The 25,368-nt window shown below is 36.9% G+C and overlaps 1 protein-coding gene across 6 annotated transcripts in view; it reads left to right on the top strand.

Moving 5' to 3' along the window:
• RapGAP1 (Rap GTPase activating protein 1) overlaps positions 1 to 25,368 on the top strand; it is a 365,817-nt gene that overhangs the window by 126,969 nt on the left and 213,480 nt on the right. The window contains exon 1 of one of the 6 annotated variants that reach the window (XM_074105812.1): positions 14,427 to 14,644. The exons of the other annotated variants lie outside the window; for them this stretch is intronic. The gene's annotated coding sequence lies outside the window, so the exon portion shown is untranslated. Of the gene's footprint in view, positions 1 to 14,426; positions 14,645 to 25,368 lie in introns of those variants that run through there. 6 annotated transcript variants of the gene reach the window in all.

Raw genomic sequence — 25,368 nt, forward strand, 5'->3', positions numbered from 1 at the left:
TTCGATAACAGGCAGTGTGTAGTTTTAATTTATAAAACATATACAAAATAGTCAAATACCGTATTGATTGTAGATATTTCTTATTAAACCTCGACGTAAAAAGACGCCAATGTATGTTTGTTAATGGCACCGAAGCTCTCAAACGAATAAACCGATTTCAATGCATTTTATTTTAAGTGACAGCAAATTTCCTTGCAGTGTTTTTTAGGTATGTATGATGAAAATCGGTTCAGCCGTTTTTGAGATATTGAACTTTGAAATGACAATGTCGGGGATTTTTTAAACTTTTCTTAGTTATTTATAAGTGAAATGAATATTGACGATTGAACACGCTTGTAACCCTTCCATATGCAAGCATCGTGAGGATAAAGGGGAGTAAAAATTCCTTTTATACTTTGAAACATGTTAAAAAAGCTTAGCTGCTTTTAGCTTGGACACATTTTAAAAGTCTCAGCTCCTCTCAGCAACTCTCCGCTCAACAAGTATCAACCTTGAAATTAATTCCCCTCCTGACATTCAATTTTCCTGCCCCACTTTTAAACCCTGACCTCGCCTCTCCAGGAAAACCCATTTTGAAGTCAACTGTTAAGCTTAATGCAAATACGTTTTAAAGAGTTGAGGTGGAGTGCGGCGTGGCACGAAAGCGCATGTTTTGAAAATATACGTTCAAATGCTGAAAAGAGACTTTCTAAATATGTTTATGGACAGAGCTTTAAGTTTGAATGAGTTGTTGTTATTCAGTTTACGAATATAACAGGAAATTGCAGTTGCATCTTCTAAAATGTGGCACAGATAAAGTATACCACAGTCATCATTGAAAGTAATTTGACCCTCCTTAGTTGCTCCAAACATATTCTCTGTCCACAAAGGAAGGTGAAAAGACTATTCAGAGCCACGACTTATATAATACAATAGCTCTTTAACTCGTTGTCCGAACTAAACGGACACATTCCCTTTAATGACCTGTTAGCTTTGTATAGCTTATTAGTTTTTTAAAGATTGATCGCATTCTCGACTCGAGTACTTGAGTGAAGATGCATTTCTCTTTTGTTTGTCGAATTTTGATAAACGTTGTGTTTTTAATGTATCTAAAGCAGTCGATTTTTATGGAATACAGTCCAGAACTAAGTATAGATAACTATTTAAGTTTAAAGGTAGGAGGAGTTTTTGAATTTTGGTACTTACTAAAACAACGAAAACTTTGTACTTAGTTCTGGACTTCGTGGTTGTAGCCGCTATTTGTATGTATAGTCTGTTTTTTTATATTAATAAAACAATCATTAAATAAACACTGGTAGTTAATGAACTTTCTTCATCTGGACAAAAATTGTTATTTGTTTCTTTGGATACAATAAATGAATAGCTTTCATGAAATCCATATTAATCAATGGGGAAACGTGAAATGAAAACTAAAATCTCGATCAATATTCAAACCACAGACTCAATGGTGACAATAGAATTCTTTCTCAGGGGATGAAGAAAGGAGGTCATCGCCCTATGAGATAATAAGGGTGGCTCCACAATTCCGTTGTTTACGTATTGTATTCTTTGTGTGTATTGTTATACACTTGTCTTCGCTTCACCTTGCTTTGTAAACTCGACGTTACGATTGTTACAGGGTGGTTCGAATCAATGTACAGTGTACGAACCCAATACAGGTAGTAGGTATACATTTCGGAATTATGTTTTATTGGTCTCTTGTGAGATATGAGACCAAGTTACTCGCAATAAAGTTACTGTTGTTTATTTTACTTTTTTATGCTTAATCGAATTTATATTATTTATGACACATATTTAAGCCATTGCTTGGGAAAAACTTTGCATATTTTTCAAAGCAGGCTTTGTCATTTCAAATAATGTTGGCAAGTAAAATAATTTAGTTTGAAGTAGCAAAAGTTAGTTTAAGCTTTTTGTAAGTAAAATATTCTTTATAGTAAACTGTCAGATATAAGGCAAATACTCGTATGATACGAGTAGCAGCATAAAACTCCCGATTTAATTTTTCACTTATTTTTCGGGCTCAAAATTGTTTATTAATTTTCTCAAATCAACGTCATCCTGTACAAATTTTAAACTGTCCATCTAAACCTGCATCGAGATCAACTAGATTAAAGTAGAGTAATATAATAAAGAGTTAACTGTGTGAATAACAGCATCCCTTTATTCGCTATTGTGTGCATGGGAACGTCTTGCCATCACTGGGTCATGACGTGAAATAAAGACCCATTGTCCATATTATTGTCCGAGATAATTCACCCCAATTCCATGAGAAGCTTATAAATAACAAACAATATGTGTTTATGGTATGATTTAAATTTGGTACAGAAGACTGTTAAAGTCGATCTTTCAGTGTCAGGATTCGACGATCGGGGCCGATCTTTTACGACTAATATGATGTGTTATCGAGTCTTGGATATTAAATATTATGCATTTTCTGTTTCTTCTTCATTCTTTTCGACCCTCTTGGTGTAGGTCCCTCAATAATTTCCGCTTTTTGCTGTATTGAGCCCACCGAATGTAATTGATTCCAGCCATCTTCTTCACGTCGTCTTTCCATCGCATTTGTGGTCCTTCCAAAAATACCATGAAAAGATATCAACCCTAAACTAGCAATTTTTGTACATTTATTAAAGTATTTATTTTTGGGTTACTACTACTTATATTTAGATATATCTTCGGCAAATTTATCTACGTTTGTCACGCGCTGACATGACGTGCTACCTCGCCCCCGCCACCGCGTCTCATTCCTAGGGACGGTCGCGCACGCTGTTATTGGGATATAGATTAGTCAATTGTCAAACCAATCGTCCTATGATATTTATGTTTTTGAAATCATGCCTGTCTAATCCGTGCCGTGCCTGTTTGAAAATAATACGGACCCATGTCGTGAAATCATCGTGAAAGGCGACTAAGGACCTGTGGGCAGCAACGCTGACCACAATAGTGAAAATAGTGACTTACTGATGACTTGACATAGTTTATAAGCCTATTTTAAATGTATGCCATACGATTAAATAAAATAATGATGACATAGTGACTTAGAAGAAACGTCCATGTTGTATTGGCGTCCTACTGCTAAGGCAAGGGCAGTGGCGTGCATTATATAATCCTTCGCTAAGAAGTCTGACTTAACCTGACGAGATTTTCGCAATATAATTCGAATTTATTGAATCAGGTGGTAGTTTGCGAATACCAATGAACTATAAATAATTACTTTGCGCACTCGAACAGAAATTGTCTAAGGTAACATTTTTCTTTTTAATTAAGGGTTTTTTGGGTTAGGCCACTTCTCTTTAACGATCGTATTTAATTCAAGCGTAGGTCTGAGATTTATTAAATATAGTGTTAATATCTTTGTAGCGGTCCGAGGGTCACCAACGGTGCTGGCTGAAAATCAGCGCTGGTGTGTTTATTATTAACGCTTCAGCATTATGCTGAGCCAGTGTCCGATTCACAACCGCAATGACGCATACTTCTTTCTACATGTTGTCTATTTGTATGTACTTAATACTATTGTTGTGTCTTACTTGTGTTGTGAATAAATGTATTTTCTTTCTTTCTTTTCTTTCTTTCTATCATTTATGATTGGCTTTTTGGAGTCTTTTTGTATTTTTTTATTTCAACTCCAAATTTGTTACTTTTACGGGTAGTTCGTGAAACCATATCGAAATCACAAACTGAGACATGGATGCACAGAAAAATCATGATGGACAGGAATAGATTCTTCGTGTCTAGATTCCTGTCCAGCGGTGATATAGGGGTTATAGCACGCAGTACGGATTGCTGAGGACCTGAGTTCGATTGCCAGCACTGGTCTCTTTTTCTGGTTTTTCTGTGCATCCATGTCTCAGTTTGTGTTTTCGATATTAAAATCTTTTTTCATATTCGTAGACTGATCTGGCTAAATGGAACCTAATTGCACATTTACCCACTAAAACCTCTTCCTTTGAATTACTATTACTTCTAAGGGGACAGTCAGAATACTTTGTCGAAGTAATAAAGGTTACTGTCATAGTTTTAAACGTTCGCATGTATTTAAACCCTTTCTAAAACCACTGTCCAGCTTCAAGCGGAGCGATGCGAAGATAGTAAAGGCAATCGATATTCTCAGGATTTTAGTAACGTAATAACTAATAACGTATATGATACGAGCTACGTATACCTAATAATTATTTTTCTTAGAATACGATAGATAACAGATACACGCATAGTAAGAAGAAGGTTTAATTACTATAGTTGGAACTAGAACTACGAGTATTTTAACTCATCACGACTTAAAATAATGCTAACATTTCCATTGGGTAAGTATATAGATTTGTAATGTTGTCGTAACTTAATAAGATAACTAAAAGTTCGCTTTGAAATATACGTTACTAGCAGACTATGAGACAGCAACCTAAGCCAAAACCCAGCTAATAGGATCATGTAATAACAATTTCAAATACAATTTAACTTATGACATTTGCCAAGGAATAACTGCGCAAAGGCATTATGAACACGAGTTAATGAATTGTATTAAGCCCTTTATAGAGTAGCAAATATCGCGACAGCGATATAACGTGTTGTTAAAGGTTTTTTCTATCGATACTAGGTGTGATAATTTCTCATTTGTCCTTTATCGATGACATTAACGAAGAAATTCCTTAAATAAGCTAGCTCCAATTGGCTCTAAACCATTTATTAAATAAATTTCCAGACTACTGAAAATTGGCCGCCCGTCAGTATTATCAGAAACTTATTTCTTATACCTTGTAAACATACAAATACATAGTTTATATGCCTATACCTAGCCGCTGTTGCGGACAAAATTGTGTTGTCTTAGTACGTCGTTGCGGTGATAGTGTGTGCCATTCATCACATGACGCCTACGCAGCCAGATTCAAAGTTATTAAGCCAAGTGCCAGTTGACCTATATGTAGTAGAGATATTTGTTTGCAGAATTATGGAATATCAGAAAACTAACATCAACTTTTTGTAATTTATGTCTTAGATTGATGTTTCAAGAGCTCTGTTGAAGAAATATACATTTCTTACATTTGAAGTTTTTTTTTTAACCGATTAAGAGTCTCGGTTTGGATATTTTTAGTGATTTAGTTAAATGATCAATCGCAATATAATGGTTTAAACTTTCGTGATTTTCACTCATAACTATTACCAGAACCGGGACTTATCACGTGCATTGCAGTGGTGACTTGGTGAGTCGGCTCGTGGCCTGTAATGTCGTTGAAACGTCGAGGTAATTATTTTATTAGGGTGATAAGTCCCGATTGTAATAGTTTTGAGCAATCGCAATCTTGAGATTAGATAAACCTAATCGAGTACTATAGGAAATCATTTCAAAACTATATATTGTCGCTTTTTAGCTTATGGCTATGCCATAGTTTCAAATTAAGGTGACACAAATCTGCTTAGATATCATAAGGCCGCCTTACACATGCTCGTTACCAGCATGCTAATTAATAAGCATGCTAGTACCTGAAGTACCAGTATGCCATTAAATAAGCATGATTAATTGTAGCACGTGTCTATACACACACGTTAGTAGGTATCATTTGCTCAATAGTAGCATGCTTTGTGCAAGTAACTAGCATGTGTAACAGTAGTAGCTGTAGTCTAACCACACGCTACCTAACTTTGCCACTGCGACAGCTAAAACCATGTTCACGCAATTTAGTGACTTATAGCTTTGGATGTTATGAAAATGCGTTATTACCTAGTAAATAATTGTTATTTATGAGGTAGGCTGCCGCATGTAACACAAACATAAATCGGTTCGTGAAACTTTTCGAAGTAGGTTAAAGTGAAGTTTTGATAACTAATTATACCTACTACTACTTATATTATTAACCTACTAAAATAAAATGTTGATTCAAGACCTTTGAACTGCCCACGTGACTCTTTCATTAAAACAAACCACAAAGAATTAGTAGTAGCACGTAATAGCTCCTACATAAAGAAATCCTGATTGAAAGAATTCTCATTAACTTGTATAATTGCCCTGATTGTGCTCTAAATTATTTCAACATTCCTGAAGCATTTTTCAAAATGTAATCAACCAATATAATCCGAGATCTGTCTCCGATTGGAGCGATTACAGATCTAATCCGCAATCAAGTCAAGTATCAACTTGGCTGTATAAATTTATTCCATTTAAAATACAATTTCGTATTCAAAAACTTCGCCACGAAATTAAATCAACCTTTCCAAAATGACAAATGGCCATGCAAATATTTGGCCAGGCAGGTCAAACTTGATGACGCTCTCATCGGAAAGGTGGATGGTAAACAGGATTTCAATATTTTAAAACGTGTTGAGGAGACAATAACAATTGAAGATCAAGCGAGATGGTGCCGGTGGAGTGGACATATTCGCGAAAACCGGTCAGATGATTTGTAATGGTAGTTAAGAACCTGGGAATAATTTTAATTTAATACTGCCTATTATGATAAAAATACAATTGCATAATTTTTGGATGTACCTACTTCAATTGTTTTTTTTTTATTTCAGGTAAGTTAAAGAAGAAAAACACGACGCTCGGCTTCTTGGCAAGTCAGATGACTCGTCATTATCATTAGTAATGGGCAAGTATTGCATCGTAAAATTAAAGAAATTTCCCATCTGAAAATCTTCTAAACAGCGACTTGGACAATGAATGCTTTATGCGCTTGGAATCGTTAAAAGTTCCTTGTGTAGTTAATTATAGGTCAAAACTGGACGTTGGGACTGTGACCCTTTTGTGGATAAGTAGGGCCATTTGTAAAGAAACGGTCGAAATGTGCTAAGTTGTTTAAGTAATATAATACAGAACGACTTTGCCCTTTCCAAAGGGAAAGAAACTACGTGTTTTGGAGAAATTTTCTTTTATTCTTGAACCGTGCGTAGAATTTGTTAAGCGTTGACAAATTGTTTCGCTAGAAGTTTATTAGGATTTATACCGGTGGTGGTGTTCCGTTTTCTATTCGAAAATTTATTTGTTCCTATCCTACATTTGTCTATTTTGCTGAGTTTTTGTCAGCTGAATGTAAGAAGCAAAATTAACATGTTATACGCTGTTGTCATAAGCAATTTCAAATGCATGCTACTTTAAATGTTAAATTTGACATCATTGTCACGAAAAGCAATTGGTAAATATTTCATAGTAAGGGCTCTTTTGATGTCTTCATTGACAGTCTTCCGGAGCAGAAGTTCGAGCTTTGAATCCGCAATAAGTACGTTGCTGCATGTCTGATTACGTCTGACTCAGAGATGCGTACGCGCATAGCAATGTGCAACGCAACTATTTGTTTATTTTATGGCGTAGACGGTTCGCTGACCAAATTGAGTAAGTAGATATAATACTTAGTAACTCATTACGGCTCAACTAGCGTGTAGTGTTTACTTCACTTGTTGGCCCGTGGTTGGCCCTTTTTATTCCAGTGCTTTATTTCATAGCCATTAATATATTTTATTACTTATTGCTCCTTAGATCCAGTGGCAGCAAGTCATTAAACTTGATACTCTATTGTCTACCGCGCGGGCACTCGCAATCGCTTTCACCTTCTCATCTACCCTAACCGTATCTAGAGATACTGTTCGACAGACAGAATTGGCGAAATCATTTCCGATTTCGAGTCCTTTCATTTAAGTGTCATACATTTTGACGATGATACTAAAGTGAATTTAACCCGTCGAACGCCTTGGTGGCGCGTATCTAGATAAGAACTCGTGATTGGTCAATTTTTGTTAAGTACTAGTTTCGATCACCCTGTACCATAGGGTACTAGTTCAAAATTACCCAAAAAAGTCATTGGTCGCGCAACGGGTTAAAACAAAAAATTTTTTTTTGCTACATGGTAGCCTTACCTTTATTTACCTATACCAACTACCTCTCCAAACGCAAACATTTGTCACCAATGAAATTAAAGACAATTTATTACACAACTGAACAGTCTCACGGTTCTCAACAGCGATATCTAATTTACGTAATAAATTGATTCAATTAAACTGCAGCAATAAGGTGCCAAAACAAGATTGCAAACTTCCAAGCCACTCCCTTACAAAATACAGGTGTCAGCATACTAGCACAGTGACCCGGTTGGAGCGCCGCGGGACGTCGCCACCCCTAGCGATCGCCGATAATCACGCCATCTCGGTCCCAATTAGGAGGCTGCAAGATCATGATAAGGCTAGGGCTGCCATCGATGAAATAAATACGATGTTGCGTTCGCTTTTGTTCAACGAGGTGTAAGTAATAAGGTCTGATGGCGTAATAACGGTTGTTTTCGGCGGTTCGGAAGGGTTCCCACTAGTAAAAGTTGAATTTATAATTGAACGACGAATTTTAAACAGAATCTCACCGTTGCTAAATTGCTATAATTTCACAGATTCTGCGATACTCTTTTTATTGTTCATGTAACGAGAAGCGTACCTACTTGTACACGACAACCATTTAACCTAAACCCCGTTTCTTGGGCGTTGAATAACGACGATTCTACAGCATTAGCGGCTCAAGAATACGGCTGTAATTTATGCCCCGGTGTTTAAGGCACGGTGATGTATTTGTCTCGTTCAGGATGATAAGGGAGCATTAGTATGCGTCGCGAAACTGAGTGAAGAGGCGTGTAGAATGCGCAGGTAACCAACCTAATGTCTACTGCAAGGATCCTGGAATTATATTCAACTAGATTTCACCTCAGTTGCGCTCAAACAGAAGAAGTTCCAGGATTAAATACTGTTCAAAGCGCGTCGTTGAATTCGCAAGAACGTCGTTAAGTCGAGTCACTCTTGACTGAAAAGGTTAAGGTAAGGCGAGCTGCCTGTTTGGTTGTAGGTATTTGGATTTCTAAACAAAACACTCGTGTAACATTACATTTCACCTTTTGCGTTTTTGTGTAGTACCTGATACTTTTCGGAAATGAATGAAAACTCTTTGAAACTGTTTGCTACTTCTAGCTATAACATTTAGTTTTAAACATACATAGGACAAAGCACGGCATGCTTTAAAAGTGCTATACTCCTGAACCGGCATAGGAACGATCGTTTAGTTGTGGTAATACAGGAAGAAGTAAATTACTAGAGCCTTCTTAATGTTATACTGTGTAATGTTAGAGATCTAGCCTTGCAAAGTAGTTTAGTAGATACTAAATAAATATGTAGTAGTAAAAGATTCGGCAAGATGGTACTGTCATAGTTTAAGTAGCTTGTAAGGCATTTTTTTGACTCGGTTGGATACAATTTTTGAGGTTTTGGTTCTTTTGAGGTTGACTGGTAGAGATCCCTTAAAGGGATAAGTTCGCCTTTGTGCATATATCTCAATATTTGTCAATTGTGTTTGTTACATATTTTGTACAATAAAGAGTTTACATACATAAGTACTTTTTTTCTCGCTTTATAGTGTAACTATTCTAAGTTACAAAGCATTTCTTTTTCTTATGCAGAGACATTAATTATTGAGGAATCTTCCTGGTGCTTCACCATTCGTTCAACTTCACCCTGGCATATTCATTGTGACGAGTAGGTATAAATTGCTTAGCAACTGTGTTAAAGTAATCGAATCTCTCCTCGTGAAGTAGTTACTTGTTATTGCGTAGCTCCGCGCGTGGCCAACTATGGTCCTTATTACAGTCCTATTAGAGTTCTGAGCTACCTATCAAACATAAAGGCATGTACCGAATTGATAATATCCTCCTTTTTTGAAGTCGGTTAATATGAATATGTGCTTACATCTGCAATAAAAGTAAGCGTGATAGATATTATGGTCGCTGACGGGTATTCGCCGGGGACCTGTCGGTCCAAAACTACTTTAGCATAGACTAACTATTGCGATACATTGGCCATATACTTAACGCATATATATAACGGAAAAAAACAACTACTGATCATTATTTAGGGTTGAATTTAGGGCAGCAAAAACCTGGAAGAAGACGTACCGAATGGCTAAAAATGTAAGAAGATGGTTCAATATGAGCACAGAATCATTATCCCTGCTACTGTCTCCAGGGTCAGGCAGGATAGCTATGTGATTAACGAACTCCGAAAATACGAGATGGCGCTGAAACAAGAAGATAATCGATTTTCTTCACTAGCTACTTTATTTAGGTGCCCCGAAGCAACATTACATTTAAATTGTTAATATCGAATCTTTTAAACATTCTAAACGTTTTTACGAAGTAATTATGAATCGACGAATCGTTAAAATCTCGTATTTATTGCATGACGGACTTTGCAAATACTTTCTGTGCTAATGCTCTCAGTCGCGTCACGTTGCACGAATGCAGTCAAATGATCACTGTCGATAAACTCGCTAATTACCTGCGAGCTTGGAAAATTTGGAGATCCACAGTATCAGTACATTTTTTTATTAATCACTAGCTGTTGCCCGCGACTCCGTCCGCGTAGATTCGTTTATCACTATCCCGCAGGAACTACTTAATTTCCCTGCATAAAAACTGTTCTATGGTCTTCCCTGGGACTCAATACCGAATCCCATCTTAATCCGTTCAGGGGTTTAGACATGAAAAGTTATTTATTATAAAGGCTTTCGTATTTATAATATTAGGAGAAAGTAGGACTAGCAATTACCCGCGACTTCGGTCGTGTAAACCAATAGGTCTGGCCGTCGATTCGAAATTCCGAGATAGCACTAAATTTTCATTTTTGTTTTCATTGAAATCCGTCCAGCCGTTTTAGCGTGAACAACTATTATCTATTCTGTGGCGTGAATTCGGATTAAACACGCAGGCACGCATTTTCAATATTACGCATTTGTAATATTAGTGGCATTTTTGGAAATGTATCTGAATTTTTTGTAATATTATTGCGACATCAGAACCTTACGGCCACAACTGGCATCAGTCATCATTATCATCAGCCTATAGCAGTCCACTGCTGGGCTTAAGCCTCCCTCCACCAATGAGCGCCATTGTGTCCTGACCTCTGTTCGACGTATTCAGCTTTACTATCGACCTTTCGCAGACAGATCAGTGCAAAGGGTTAAATTTCACTGTTCCTCAATTTCGCCACTGTTATGGGTCGATAGGTCCGTATATTACAGGTAATGCACAAATGTATAGAATCATCCATTTCTGACGTGACGCAGACGAGACAGAGCTAGTTTGAAGGTGCATTAGGTAGGTGTAATGCACGGACAGTTAAAGTGTTAAAAAGATATTTCTCTACTGTAAAAGTAAGAAGAATCCAAGAAAATCAAATGCATTACACGCCTATCAGTTTTTTCTGAAGGTATTCGAATCTTATTGCATGTGCGAGTTATACGCCTGATTAACGATTGACCCTTTTTTGAAAAATAACAAATAATGTTGTTTACAATAAGCATGAGTACCTACCTAACCAACTCACAAATACTTTAAATAAAATAGCCTCAAAGCGTAAAAGGTAGCGTTACAAGTAACGTATTACTCTAAGTAATACGATTTTAAAAATCCGTTCAACCAAGATACGGGACATACTTAATATCATCACCATCATCATCATCAGCCTATCGCAGTCCACTGCTGGACATAAGCCTCCCCCAATGAACGCCATTGCGCACTGTCTTCGGCTGCACTCATCCAGGTACGATCAGCCAAATAAATGGTCTATCAATTTTTAAACAAGTTCCTATCAAATGAATCGTCGCTAACTAAAGTTGAAGTGTCAAGTTGACGGACACCTCTATTGGCATTATTGTTTTATGTTATGACATGCAAACGATTATCAACTTTAGGGTGGATGGAGACCACATATTTGGCTGATGGTACCACTAGCTAGGTTAGGGTATAGGACGCCCTCCGGCCAGGTGGAGTGACGATCTGCGAAAGGCTGCTGGTAGAAGCTTAGGTACTTACCTACCAGTAGGTAAATAAATACCGTGACTTTCTGACTGTCAAAGGATAGCCTAGCCACTAGTCTCTGCAGGAAACAAATTCTTCATATAGACAGATTGTAGATTCTACGATATAGAGGATTTTTCTAAATTCTCGCGAGATAGCGTAACTAGCCTACAGTTCACCAACTCACAGTTAGTTGACCTGTCCACGATGTGAAGAAGTATTAAATTTAAGCAACCCGGTAGAAATCGAGTTGCTTTGCTTACAGTTCCACCCCACTGCTAACCTATTCCTTGTTCTTGCATTCACTGCCACCTGACTTCCACAAGTGCCACCGATGCACATGTGCGTTCAAAATGTATGAATAATTATGTCAGCGGCACTGGGCGAAGTTCCGAAAACGCATATGTGCGTCGGTGGCAGTGAATGCGTTAAGGGGACGAAGCCAAAGGCACGGCAAAAGCTAGTTGTAGAGAAGTACGAATTATGTGATATGTAATATCAGTTCCCTTAATTTTTGATATACTAGGCCGATGCTAAGAATAGTTAGAGAGTTTGCGCAATTTTGTATTTATGTAAGTAGCTAAAATACTGCTCAGCTCAGTGACAATGCCATACGGAACGTACAAGCTACTAAGAAGTTAGTGTTTCGTTTGATGTTTCTAGATCTGATCAAGACTTTCGTTACCGACTGTACCTATGTCTATGTAGCTGAAGCATTAAATGTTAAATTACCAAAGTTTATCGCCAAAGTTTTAATCCAATTTTCGGTTATAATTATCGTTTGGGATTATTTCAAACTTAATATCATTTGCGAGTTGGAGGAACTCTGCTCAGTTAGATTTAGTTTTGCCGGGCTGAAAACTCGCAACGCAACTCTATGACAAAATATTACGATAAATATATCTTTTTATGTTGCCTTAATGAAGACATTTGTTTGGTTTAATTTAACCCGAAGCAAAAAGAGGGACTGAGGTTCCCTATTGTATAAATTTATGGAAGGTACACGGTACACGGTATTTATGGTGGTAAGTAGATGGAGCGACGACCTGGTTAAGATCGCAGGATCGCAAGACCGGTCTGAGCGGAGAGCTTTGGGGGAGGCTTATGTCCAGCAGTGGACGTCTTTCGACTGACACGATGATGATGGTGATGGATAGGTACATACCTATTATACATATACAATACAGTCTGCCAAAGCCAACAGTATATGGCGTATGCACATGGCAGGATATTGTGCGGAGAGCTGTGTCCGCTTCTACCGCATCGACGCGGACGCCCCACACGACCGCTCTGCCAAGACAGGAGCGAAGGGAAAAGAGGATCGACATATTTTATTTATTTGGTTACCTACAGTACTTCTACCACTTGTTTTTATTGCTATTTCCGTGCTTCCTGTAAGTTCCTTTGTATTTGATTCATGATGACCAGAATGTCTAAACTTATAATAATAACCTGTACGTTATGTAGGTCTTTATATCGTTGATCATTACATCTATTTAGGCCATAAAATCACTCTCGGGGTGGAGGATCAGGTAGCGGAGGTCGAACGCAGAGTTGGTCAAGCATGGGCAGCTTTTGCAGCTACCAACACCCTCTTTAAATCCAAAAAGATCCCGCAATAGAAAAACGAGTTGATCAGACAGAAGACTAAAGTGAATGACGTTATAACAGAAATAGAACGCAGAAAGTGGAGATGGGCAGGACATATTGCCAGAATGTACCACAGTCGTTGGGCGAGGAGAGTCCTGGAGTGGAGACCCCATGCTAACACCCGCGGTAGAGGACGACCACCAAAAAGATGGACAGACGATATCCGGCAACAAGCTGGCGTAAACTGGATGCGAGTGGCAATGGATAGGCAAGACTGGAAAAGTATATAGGAGGCCTATGTCCGAAGACGGGCGCTATAAGGGCTGTTATAGATAGATAGATAGACGTTATGTAGGTGCGCGAAATAAATAAACTACTTTCAAGATAATGACCCGGACGGAAGTTCTCTACGTGCCGGGATCCGATCGAGCGGAAAGGGTTAATGCTAATTAGTGTCCCGTTACAGCAGTTACTTATTACCTGTATCTGTACCTAACCTTCTGTTTACGTGTTTACTGTTTACGTGTGGAGAGCGGTTTCAGACCAAGCGCTTGTACGAATAAATATAAAGTCAATGAAATCTTTTCACAGTTCGTATCTTATCTTACCTACCTGTTTAACCACTACTTTATACCTACCTACTGCTTAATATAACTAATTAAGTACTTATTAAGTATCGTCAAGTACCTACCTAACTTAAGTAGGTATATCAGTGGCTTCTTCATAAGTGGGTAGTTAATGACCCTTCTTCGGGCAGTCGGGTAAAAAGGGTAAAGTCCTTCCTATTTACGCCATCGTACGCTCACAGGAACGGTACCTTACCTACTCCTTGTAGCAAATTTAATTGCCTACTTAAAAAGAAGAAAAAATAATCGTAAAATGGCTACCTGAGTATCGTATTTTTTTATTTGTTATCCCCCTGTCCGTTTGATTTTGATGCGCACGCGCTGCATCTTCACATCGAGGAGCACCGGCCCGGGCCATGCGGCTCCCTCGACCAATCAGCGCGTCAGTAGTTCGCCGCTCGCCGCCGCTTGCGCACGTATCGATTGTTGCGATGTAACGCTCCCGTCGTTCGCGCATCGGAAATTTCAAACCCAATAAGAAGTCGTGAAAATGTGAATTTTAGTGAAAATTTTCAGTTGAAACTCACGTCAACGAGTTTTGGGATTGTTGTGTTACAAGGATTTTCTCTTGAGTTATTTGGATTTTTCTACTATGGTGATCGTCGGCGTTTTTAACAGGTACCACAATTATTTCGCTATGCATGTTTGTTTTGTTATTGTATATAATACTGGTTAAATATTGTGTGTAACGTATTTATATGACTACTTAATTATTGACGTACTTGCCCATTAATCAGTTCATTGGTGTAATGTAATCGTTCCGTTTGATCAGTCCCCTAGACACCAGGTATGTAATGGTGTTACGTTTCTGCCCACATAATTAATTGAATACACTACCCTGCTTGGGTCATTTAGATTATGTACTCAATTCGAGAGCTAGTGTTTAGATAGGTACTTACGACTAATTACTATACTTAATTAGGAAGATATATTATGTCATAGCATGGGCCTTTACAAAGTACTTACGTCCGTACCTAACACCTGAATCAATCAATATTGAATTTTTTATCTGACTGTTAGTTACCTACTTACCTAATTACGTGTTCCGATATTTAATTTATGATTTCTTATGCAGATCCAATCTTTCATTGTGAGGTAACTTCGCAGTAGTACACAACAAAACAATACTTAGTACCTAAAGCTCGACATGTTTCAAATTCAAATGACAGAAAGTGAAAAGTCACTAGTGTTTGGTACTTTTTGAGATTAACTTGTCCTTTTTAGGGTTCCGTAGCCAAAATGGCAAAAACAGAACCCTTATAGTTTCGCCATGTCTGTCTGTCTGTCTGTCTGTCGGTCCGCGGCTTTGCTCAGGGACTATCAATGCTAGAAAGCTGTAACTTTGCACGAATATATATATAATGTAAACTATGCCGCCAAAATGGTACAATAAAAAATTCTAATTATGTACACTTTATTAAAGAAAATTAAATTATACCAACAATGTCAACTAAAATTAAAATAAGTAAGTGAAAAAAATAAATTCAACTTAAACTATACTTAATCATCATCATCATCATCACCATGTCAGCCGAAAGACGTCCACTGCTGGACATAGGCCTCCCCCAAGGCTCTCCACTCAGACCGGTCTTGTGCTTTTCGCATCCACCGCGATCCCGCGATCTTAACCAGGTCGTCGCTCCATCTTGTTGGAGGTCTTGTTGGTTGAACTATACTTAATACAAACTACAAACTAAGACCTAAACTACAACCTAAAAACCACCATTCCGCGTCGTACCCGGCTCTAATTCTAAATAGTAAGTATATTATTATATATAAATAATATATTAGTATTTTAAGAGTAAATAGCAGCCTAAGGTATAAAATATCACACTACAGCACAATGTCTCTTATTTTCCTCTCTTCTCCTATTTATGTTTTTACTGTGTTTTTGTTGTGATGTAGTGTGTTTTTCTTGACAATAAATGTTGTGAGTGTGAGTGAGTTTGAGAAATATACCTAAACTTGGAATATTCCGTACAAAAAACGAAATCCTTAGTAAAATATTACTTATTTTTTCCGTAATGGCTGCGGAACCCTATTTCGGGCGTGTCCGACACGCTCTTGGCCGGTTTTTTTAGGATCAGGAACTAAGTACTGCCTTTTCACTGCTTTTTCTTTTCTTCCTTGTTTTTTTAAGCTTACTTGCTTTTAACTTAAGTACCTAGCTTGCACTATATTAGGTGTATGTGTATGTACATACTTAATAAGTATATTGTTAACCTATGATTGCTTGTTTATTGTTGCATTGCAACTGAAATAAATATACCTAGATAACGTACTCAACCTACCCAACCAAACGTAATCGATTTCCTTGAACATAAAACCACAGGAAATAGAGTAACAATGCTGCGATATTTTTTAAAAATTGTCTCGGCATTTGTTTGGCTTTATTAGAGTTCCGTACCTACTCCAAAAGAAAAATGTTAACTCACACGATCACATCCAAATTGATGTGTCATCCAATCAATAAATTTGACATGAACGGTCCGGTCTCAAAGCACAATTTTGTCATTAGTATGGCACACCTAAAAAATATATGTGCGATTTCAAACTTACACTTTACACTTGCTTTTGAAATAAGTTTATGATAAAAAAAAACATTTTTAACACACACTTTTTTGCTGACTGTACCTGCATTGGCATTCTAGCTATGTATGTATAGTGTGTATACCAAATTTCAAGTCAATCTGACCACTGGAAGTGGGTCAAAATGAGCTTGTAAGATTTGACCCAAAAATAACAACAAACAGAGAAAGCCAAATAATATAAAAAGCTTGTAAAAACAACTCTATGGTTTCTTTTCTAATCAGTGCAATAATTGTATAGTATTACGTTGTTAGATACATATATGGAACACTCGACTCGGACTCGACCTGTTTGTTTTAATGAAATTAGCAACTAAAGTATCTTCCTTTGTTTGCAGTTCCTATACCTATTTACTCCAACTGCCAGTACCAAACTTAATTCGGTAATCGACGCCTTTACCCTTTTCTTCCCGGTTCCCATGCCTAATCAACGACTTCCTATCCACCAATTTGACACGGTAGCTCAGTAACCAACATTTTGTACCACCTGTCAGCACATTCGTGACGTGCACCCATCACTTTCTTCCGTTAAGCAATCGGCATATCGCCGTCACACTTTACCGCGTGCGATACTGTTTTGTTTTTAAGTTACACTTTTTTGTCCGCAAACTCTTCCTCGTTGGAGTAATTTAGAAATGAATAAACCATTATCGCGTAGTTACGTAGGTAATTATGTAGTTACCGACACTAGTATTAAGGTGTTCATTCGCCTGGCTCTGGTTTATGTGTTTCCGATTACACGCGCGCGCGAAATGGAAACTGACTGATCTTTGAATATGCATGTGCACGCATGACGCTCAGACCAGCTGCGGACTTCCACAACAGGAACAGGGCTGCATAAATATTGCTTTTATCGCTGTACACTCTGTTGTTACAAGGGAAACAGAAAAATACAATTTTCAGCAGGCTTTCCAGTTGCAATCGGGTTACCTGACACAAATGCCCTACTGTGTAACACGCGTCCGCTTGCTGCGATCGACCATAATGGTTCTCTTTCTCCTTTTTCTTTCTTTATTCTGTATCATGTGACAGAAAGAAGTAGTGAAAGCGATTGTCATTTCGAGTGCGTTAGACAAAATGACACAGGCCTTATTAATGCATACGTTAGATTAGGCATTAAACTATGTACGGAGACTATTTATTGCCTAACAATTTAGACCCTAATCTATCGGTTCAAGCTTGGCTTAATTTACACTGCCCTCTAGCTGCAAACGAGATGAACTAGCATAACATTGGGGTGTTATGAATTGTTTGGAATAGAAATGCACGTAGATGTCCGATACAGTTCCCACTCCGACTTATCAAAATTTCAAGACCCGCCGCATAGATAAATAAACAATGAGAGTATGATTGATTGCTCATTCTAGGTCAGTTTCAATTGGAGCTGATATTTAATTTTATATTGCGCTATCTAGTTCCGGCTGTTACTGGTTAACGGCTCGTGTAATTCTATATTTTAGGAAATTTTAGCAGTTGAAGTTGCTCAACACGAGAGATATCCTTTCTCGTACTTCCTATCTTCATGAACGGAATAGCTACCAATTTACTAACTTCATTTACTTATTTCGGAAGCCGTTTTAGCACAATGCTCTTTATTGCCTTTGAGCAGCGTAAGTTAATGCCTATTAAAATTCAATTCCCGATTCTACTAATCGCCTTTGGATAATTTGAAAGTCCAATATGAATGGTTCGTATAATTGCAGGGCTTACTGTTACATTAAAGACTACTCTTGTACTGCAAGATTGAGACTATTCAGATGCATAGTTAGATAAATCTAGATAATACACAATATGATCTAAAATAAGCAACCGAATCCCAATACTTATTCGATTCAAGAAGCATTGATTGATTCAGGTATTACTTTGTGGAGGTATGAGTGAAATAAAATATTTTTACGTCGTTTTTTTTGGTAGTAGAAAAATAGGAAAAATAATGCCGTTCAATTCAAAAAGCTCCGGAAACGGAACTTCCAAATATTTTTTGTGTATAATTCTGAATAAATTAGAATTTGTCGACTGATCCATAACTGTGTGGTGTGATTGAGTGCTCTAAAAGCTTTTTCAAAGCAATATTAATCGTATCGTGAAAGTATTGCGTGAGAAACTCGAGAAAATATTGTTATTTAGTGCTAAGTGTAGCGTTTGCTACCCAATCGGTTTGTTTCTCCAATAATTTAGTTCATACTTCGGAGTAGAATCGTAAAAATGCCAGCTATGATTGCACCGACATAGCTATTTTCAGTTTATTTTACTGTACTTATTACACTTTAAATTCGTCGTAAAGAAACTTCTGAAAGAAATATGCGTTTTGTCATAATACCTACCAAGCGCAGTTTTATGACAAGAGTGTGCTTTTGCTCACTTACAGTTTCATTTTCTTTAAATCTTAGAAAGGAAACTTGTGTTCTAATGTACGCACGTTAGAATACAAGTTTCCTCCCATTTGGCGTGAAGCAAAAAACATTTTAGCATATAATTCTACCAATTAACAGAAGAGAAACTGTTCTCAATCAGTAATTTATTCTGAATAATTATACAATTTTGCAATACACGATTATGCAACCAAACAACGATAATTTATTACCATTGTCGCTACTAACAAATGAAAGCCAAGTGCAAGGACACTAAAAGATTCTGAAACGAATTAAAATTATGTCAATATTACCCGTACGTTAAACCCCAAAATGGACAAACATTTCTCATAATTAAAACGAGCATGTAACAAGGTTTGCTTACGGTAAACAGTGTCTTCTTTGAAATAATTCATGGTCCATACGATTTTAATCTTCAAAGATTTAGATGTGAATAGAGCTCAAATAGCAAAACTTTTATCAAACAAAACATACTACGTTATGAATTTGTTTAACAGAATTTGGGGAAAGATAAATGCTAATGTAATTAAGTAAAGTTATTATAATTTCAACAATTGCTCATGTGAATATTCCAGCAGCGGGCTGAATAGAGTTAGATAACAAAGACACCGTCGATGATAGTACGTTATTTACATGAGAACATGGAAAAAGAAAGAAAGAAAGAAAATGCGTTTATTGCCAACAATTAGGTAGGTATATAATACATATTACACAAGAAGGAGGATATAGCTCGTCGACACTGATGAACCTTGAGGAGGTAATGCTTTTAGAACTTAATAAATCTAAAAGTGAGGCTTCCATCCGCAATGAATCACCGTCCACGTCTTCGCCCACAGGCATATTTACCTCTCAAACTGTTGTTGATTTACTTGACTAGTCACCGTTGAATTCTTCACCCTTTTACTTTTATAATAAGGATCATGTCATCCGCACAGGTAATTCTGCAGGACCATATTTACTTCGAGGTCGTTCACTGCACCCACTTAAAAGACTTTGATTCATGAAGTCTTGATAAAGAGACAGTATTTGTTGCCCGACATACATTTTTATCGCGAATCGATTATTATTAAATCCACATTGTACGAGTTACTTTCTGTTGTAAATAGAGCCACTCTGTAAATAAAATAGTTCCATATTGATAAATTTGTGTTTAAAACTAATATACATATCAAAAATGCATAACAAAATTTAAAACGGTTGCTCTTTACTTAATACCAAAACTGAGAACTGTTATTCTATGTAAAAGCCGTTAGTTTTCCTTAGTTAAATATTTGCAATGAAATTGTTATTGATTGTAGGTCACATGCAGTTAATGAGGGAAGACTTATTCATTTGCCATCCACTGGGAGTAATGGGGCTCCCACCTCAGCAATGAAAGTCAGCTCTGTTCCACTTTGTGAAATTGTTACCAATTAGCAATCAGTTTTAACATAAAACTACTATGAGACCCAGCGCAGTGAAATAAACCGATTAAACACGTATAAAAGTATAGTTGAGCCCTACATCACAATATACGTATATTTCGGGCTAATCCGTAGTCGTATGGAATTGTTAGCAATCTTAGCGAGTTTAATACAATATTTAATTTTACAACTTTTATTTGTTGGTACCTATTTTCATTTATAACAATAAGCAATAACAAAAATTATATAAGCTAGCCTAACCTATAAATAAAAAAAACTAAACTTTTAATTGTTACATAATAACACTGGCAACGATTGCTAACACTCTTGAAGGAAGACTACAGATTACTCTGAAACATAATATGTCGAGCTGCATTCTACCATATTCTACGTATAAAATGATAGATAAAGACAATCAAATGTAAAGTGGTGTAAGGTGGTAGGACCTTGTGCAAGGTCTGCCCGGATTGCTATCACCATCTTGCTCGCTAATCCTGCCGTGAAGCAGCAGTGCTTGCACTGTTGTGTTTCGGCGTGGAGAGTAAGACAGCCGATGAAATTACTGGCATTTGAGGTATGCCATCTTAGGCCTCTAGGTTGGCAACGCATCTGCAATCCCCCTGGTGTTGCAGTTGTCTATGGGCGGTGGTGATCTCTTACCATCCAGTCGAATAAAAAAAAAGTTATCAGTAATTTGACAACTGTTTATAAATAAAGATGTCGGTCGTAAGCAATTTAATATAGAAGTTTCAATTTCAAAGTGTTCGATTTCGAATACGATAGGATCGATCGATGGAGTAAGTAATAATAAATAACTAACATGTGCTGTATGTACTATCGAATAAACTGAACCCACTGTGGAACTTTTTTGTAGAAAAAGTCATATTGATGTCATAGTGTTTGGCAAGGGAATTCATTATGTATGACACTTACTGTGAGACTGTTCTACGGTGGGTCAGGAATCAATTGGTTCGACTGTACCTACACTATTAATATTATTCAGATATTGATCAGTTTCTTTTACTATAATTAGCATTGATTTGAGAGAGATAGAATAAACCTGATTGGTAAGCAAAACTTACTGATGATTTAAGGCTCACATTCCTGTTTCACCGAAATCTCAGCCAGCAATTTCGCTTGGACCCTTAATTTTGTAAAAACTGACTTCTTAGAAATGTGGCTACCAATTTTTATCGGATGGATAGCTAATTTGAAAATAATGAAAGCTCCGTCAATTTGCTCTGGCTATTTAATATGTATGTAAATTATAAACTGCACAGGGGATTAAATAGTAATTTTAGAAGTTATGTAAGGATGAACCATTGAAACATTTTGCTTCTTTATTAATTTCACATAATTTGACAGCGTTGTGTAATTTGCTTCATTTTACCACAAAACGGTAAGTGCTTGGAAACTCTAGACAGTGCTATTTAACCGCAGAACGTTACGATGACAATTTGGACTTCAATGCCCTCTCCTAAATGGTAACTTTCATGAGCATAAGAATATATCACGTCATTTTCACGTCGCTTTCCAGGACCGACGTTCACATTTTAATAAATCAATATCGCGTCGCGGGTGTGCAACAATTGAAACCAATTGTAGTTGGTCTAGTCTAGATCTAGATCCAACTGGAAGTACTGGGTAATGATCATGTAAACGACCGAACGTTGCCGACGTCGTTGTCTGTGAAGAATTGTGCAATTTTCCAGTATAACAGTATCGTATGGTGTAATTCCAAGTTATTATCTATGTTCCAAATTTAAATACGTCTAGCAGACGCTGTATTAGCATTAAAGAGTTACAAAAATTACGCATGGACATCAAAATAGACTCTTTATTATATTTAAGTAGTGGGATATTTAGAAATGCATTAAGTAAAATAAAATTAAAATAAAATTTAACTAAAATTTAAATGGCATCCATGACTCGAGTACCGACAAACCTCTTATTCATCATACTTTCATCATAAGTGCCCACTCGTACTAGGGCGAAACCTTTCACATTTGAAAAAAAAACATGTAAGTACTCAGTTCGGGAATCGAACCCAGTTGTTTTGAAAAATAAAACTTACATTATTTCTATTTGGATATCGGTAGTGTAGGTCATAAGCAATTAATGTTACTATGAAACATGGTAGGTATATACATACAATTAATAAAATGCATTGTATTATTCTTTAATAATGTAAGTTTTATTTTTAAAACGTCTGGGTTCGGTTCCCGAGCTGAATGCAAGTTTTTTTGTGAATGTATGAATGTATTTTGTCTTGTTACTAAAATCGATGACATGGTTCCTAAGAACAGATCTTCGTATGTCTTATAGTTTCAGACTTTCCCATTCTGACCGATCTAAATGAGCCACCCTGTATAGTTCATATTCAGGGTTACTAACTACTAAGCTATCTAGCTCTAGCCTTTGATTCATCATAAACATGACTATGATTATACGAAATGTGTTAAAAATAAAGTTGTGTTAAATACGTGTGATGTATAGATATCATTTAATAATATTGTAAATCTGTTTAAAAAAAATACCTCGTTGAGTTTCTTGCCGGATTCTTCTCAACAGAGGTTTTTCCGAACCGGTGGTAGATTTTTTTTGACATTCATAAGTGCTTGTTTATAGCCTAAATTGAAAAAAGATATTTTGACTTTGACTTTGAAATAGATTGCAAACTAGAAGAGCTCCATGATGAACTGTTCTATGTATTAGCTTCGAAATATAGACCGAATTATCAATATCACCCGTCTCCTGTCACGTCTTTGAAACAGTGTCTTCTGTTAGTCGAGTGTTTGTCTTCTTATCGCTATTTCACTCGTCAATATACCAGTAAAATTAAGATGCGTGTCTATTATCTATCCATATCTAAAATTATAAGATTCAAGCTAGTGTGCACTGTGAAATTAGAACTTTTTTTTGCTGCAAAAACATTGAATTCTTTATTTAATTAACTGGGTCCTCACTGTGCGAGCCGCCTCGCGAGGCAAGCGTATGAGACATGATTTTCTTCGACACCGGGCTCAAAATCGCACCGAAAAGGTCTGCCTCGCCCGTTGTGGACCCAACAATTGGTCACCGCAATTAAAAGAAATGTGTTATTGTGTGATCGAGCAGATCGATGAAAATTCAATATTATTAACAATTTCAAGTCATATTATCAAATAGTTATGGCAGTTGGTATTGTTATCGGGGTTATCAGATTACCATCGTAGTGAACATTGAATCCAAAAAGCGTCTACAAAAATCAGGTTTTACTTGCATTCTATAATTTAAGTTACTACTTCAAAACAATATCCACGTGATATTTCGTATTTTTTTCAGACCCTCTCTTACCTTTCGAACATCATGCCCTATAAAATGAAAGTTTAAATTAAGTTTTAGTTTTTGATTTGAATCACTTGCTGTCATTTAACCAATTCATCATTATCATCATCATGTCAGCCGAAAGACGTCCCCACTGCTGGACACAGGCCTCCCCCAAGGCTCTCCGCTCAGACCAGTCTTGTACTTTCCGCATCCACCGCGATCCCGCGATCTTAACCAGGTCGTCGCTCCATCATCCAATTGATCCAATTCATAATTTCGGATAATCCCATTACTTAAATCAGAACTAGAATTTTCATAAAACTAAACTATACTGACGTAGTTTGTGAATATGACATCGAATAACATTGGATTTCTGATCTTAAAAACACGTCTTATGCGATAAACGTTAGATAATATGCGTAAAATTAGAACCCTAATCCAATTAGCGTGCATGTTCTCACCGGCATTGTATGAAGAACACGCGACTATACTTAAACCAGTGACAAGCGCATGCTAAGCACTTAGTTTCACCTTAAGAATAGGTAATAAAATTGTAACTTTCTACAACATTTATCACAATGAATAGCCAAGTAACTGGAATAAAGAATTACTCTGCGATATTGTACTGAAAATTTTAGAGCTAAATAGTTTTGGTACCGGCGGGAGCAACTAATAGCATGAAAAACTTCCTTTCTCTCCTTTTCTACTATCTCTTGCTATATTACAATGCCCAATAACACCAGAAGGTAACATACTAATCATATTGATGAGTCTGCTACTTATATTATTATAACTAACCCTCATAATTCAGACGTTGCAATTTTTCGACGACTGCCAATTTAGCCACTATTGTGCAATCAATATGAATGTAATCCGAAACTGTCATCATTAGGAGATGAAAAATCGATAGTAAGCCGATGGATCGCAGCATGAATACGCAGAATTGCCCCTAAAACTCGAATCAATCGGGATTGGTCTAACAAAGGCGCATTCCACTGTCTCCATTGTGTATACCATCTGTCATTGGGGTTCAATCGCACTCGATAATCGCATTTAAACGTAAACCCAACGTCGGTCAATTGTACTAATTCGGATCGAAGGGATTGCTCGCAAAATTATTGGAATTCTCTCCCCCTTCTACATTAGCTGCGATCAATATGGAGCTATGAAAGACATGACATAAGAAAAGTCTTTCCTACAGTTTGATGTTATGTTTCTTGAATAAAAAAATAAAATAAAAGTTTGAACGTAATAGGTAAGTAAACTAACGGTAGCATTTTATACTCCACATCATTTTTTTGAATTACCTACTTTCAGAGGTGTACGATCAACAATGGCAGTGTCATATCGATCCGCAGAAATATGATTTCATTTATTTCTGCGCACGACCGCTCTGAATGCATTATTGGCATTACTAGTTTTCTCCGATCATATTTTTATCGAACGTACCCCACAATCGTGGGTTTATTTATTAGTCAAGCAATAAAATCTGTATAAGGGTCCGTATTGTAGCTAAGTTTGTTTTGTTGTACGAAGGGATCTGTCCGGAGTTGTCAGTCAATGTCTCCTTTGTTGGATGCTTGTTAACCTTAGGGTTGTCGAATGATTTTATTATAAGATCGGATCGATATTCTGTACCTATGATTCCATTTGCTTTATTTGGATCTTCA

The sequence above is a fragment of the Choristoneura fumiferana genome, chromosome 23, assembly GCF_025370935.1.
Source record: "Choristoneura fumiferana chromosome 23, NRCan_CFum_1, whole genome shotgun sequence".
Lineage (NCBI taxonomy): Eukaryota > Metazoa > Arthropoda > Insecta > Lepidoptera > Tortricidae > Choristoneura > Choristoneura fumiferana.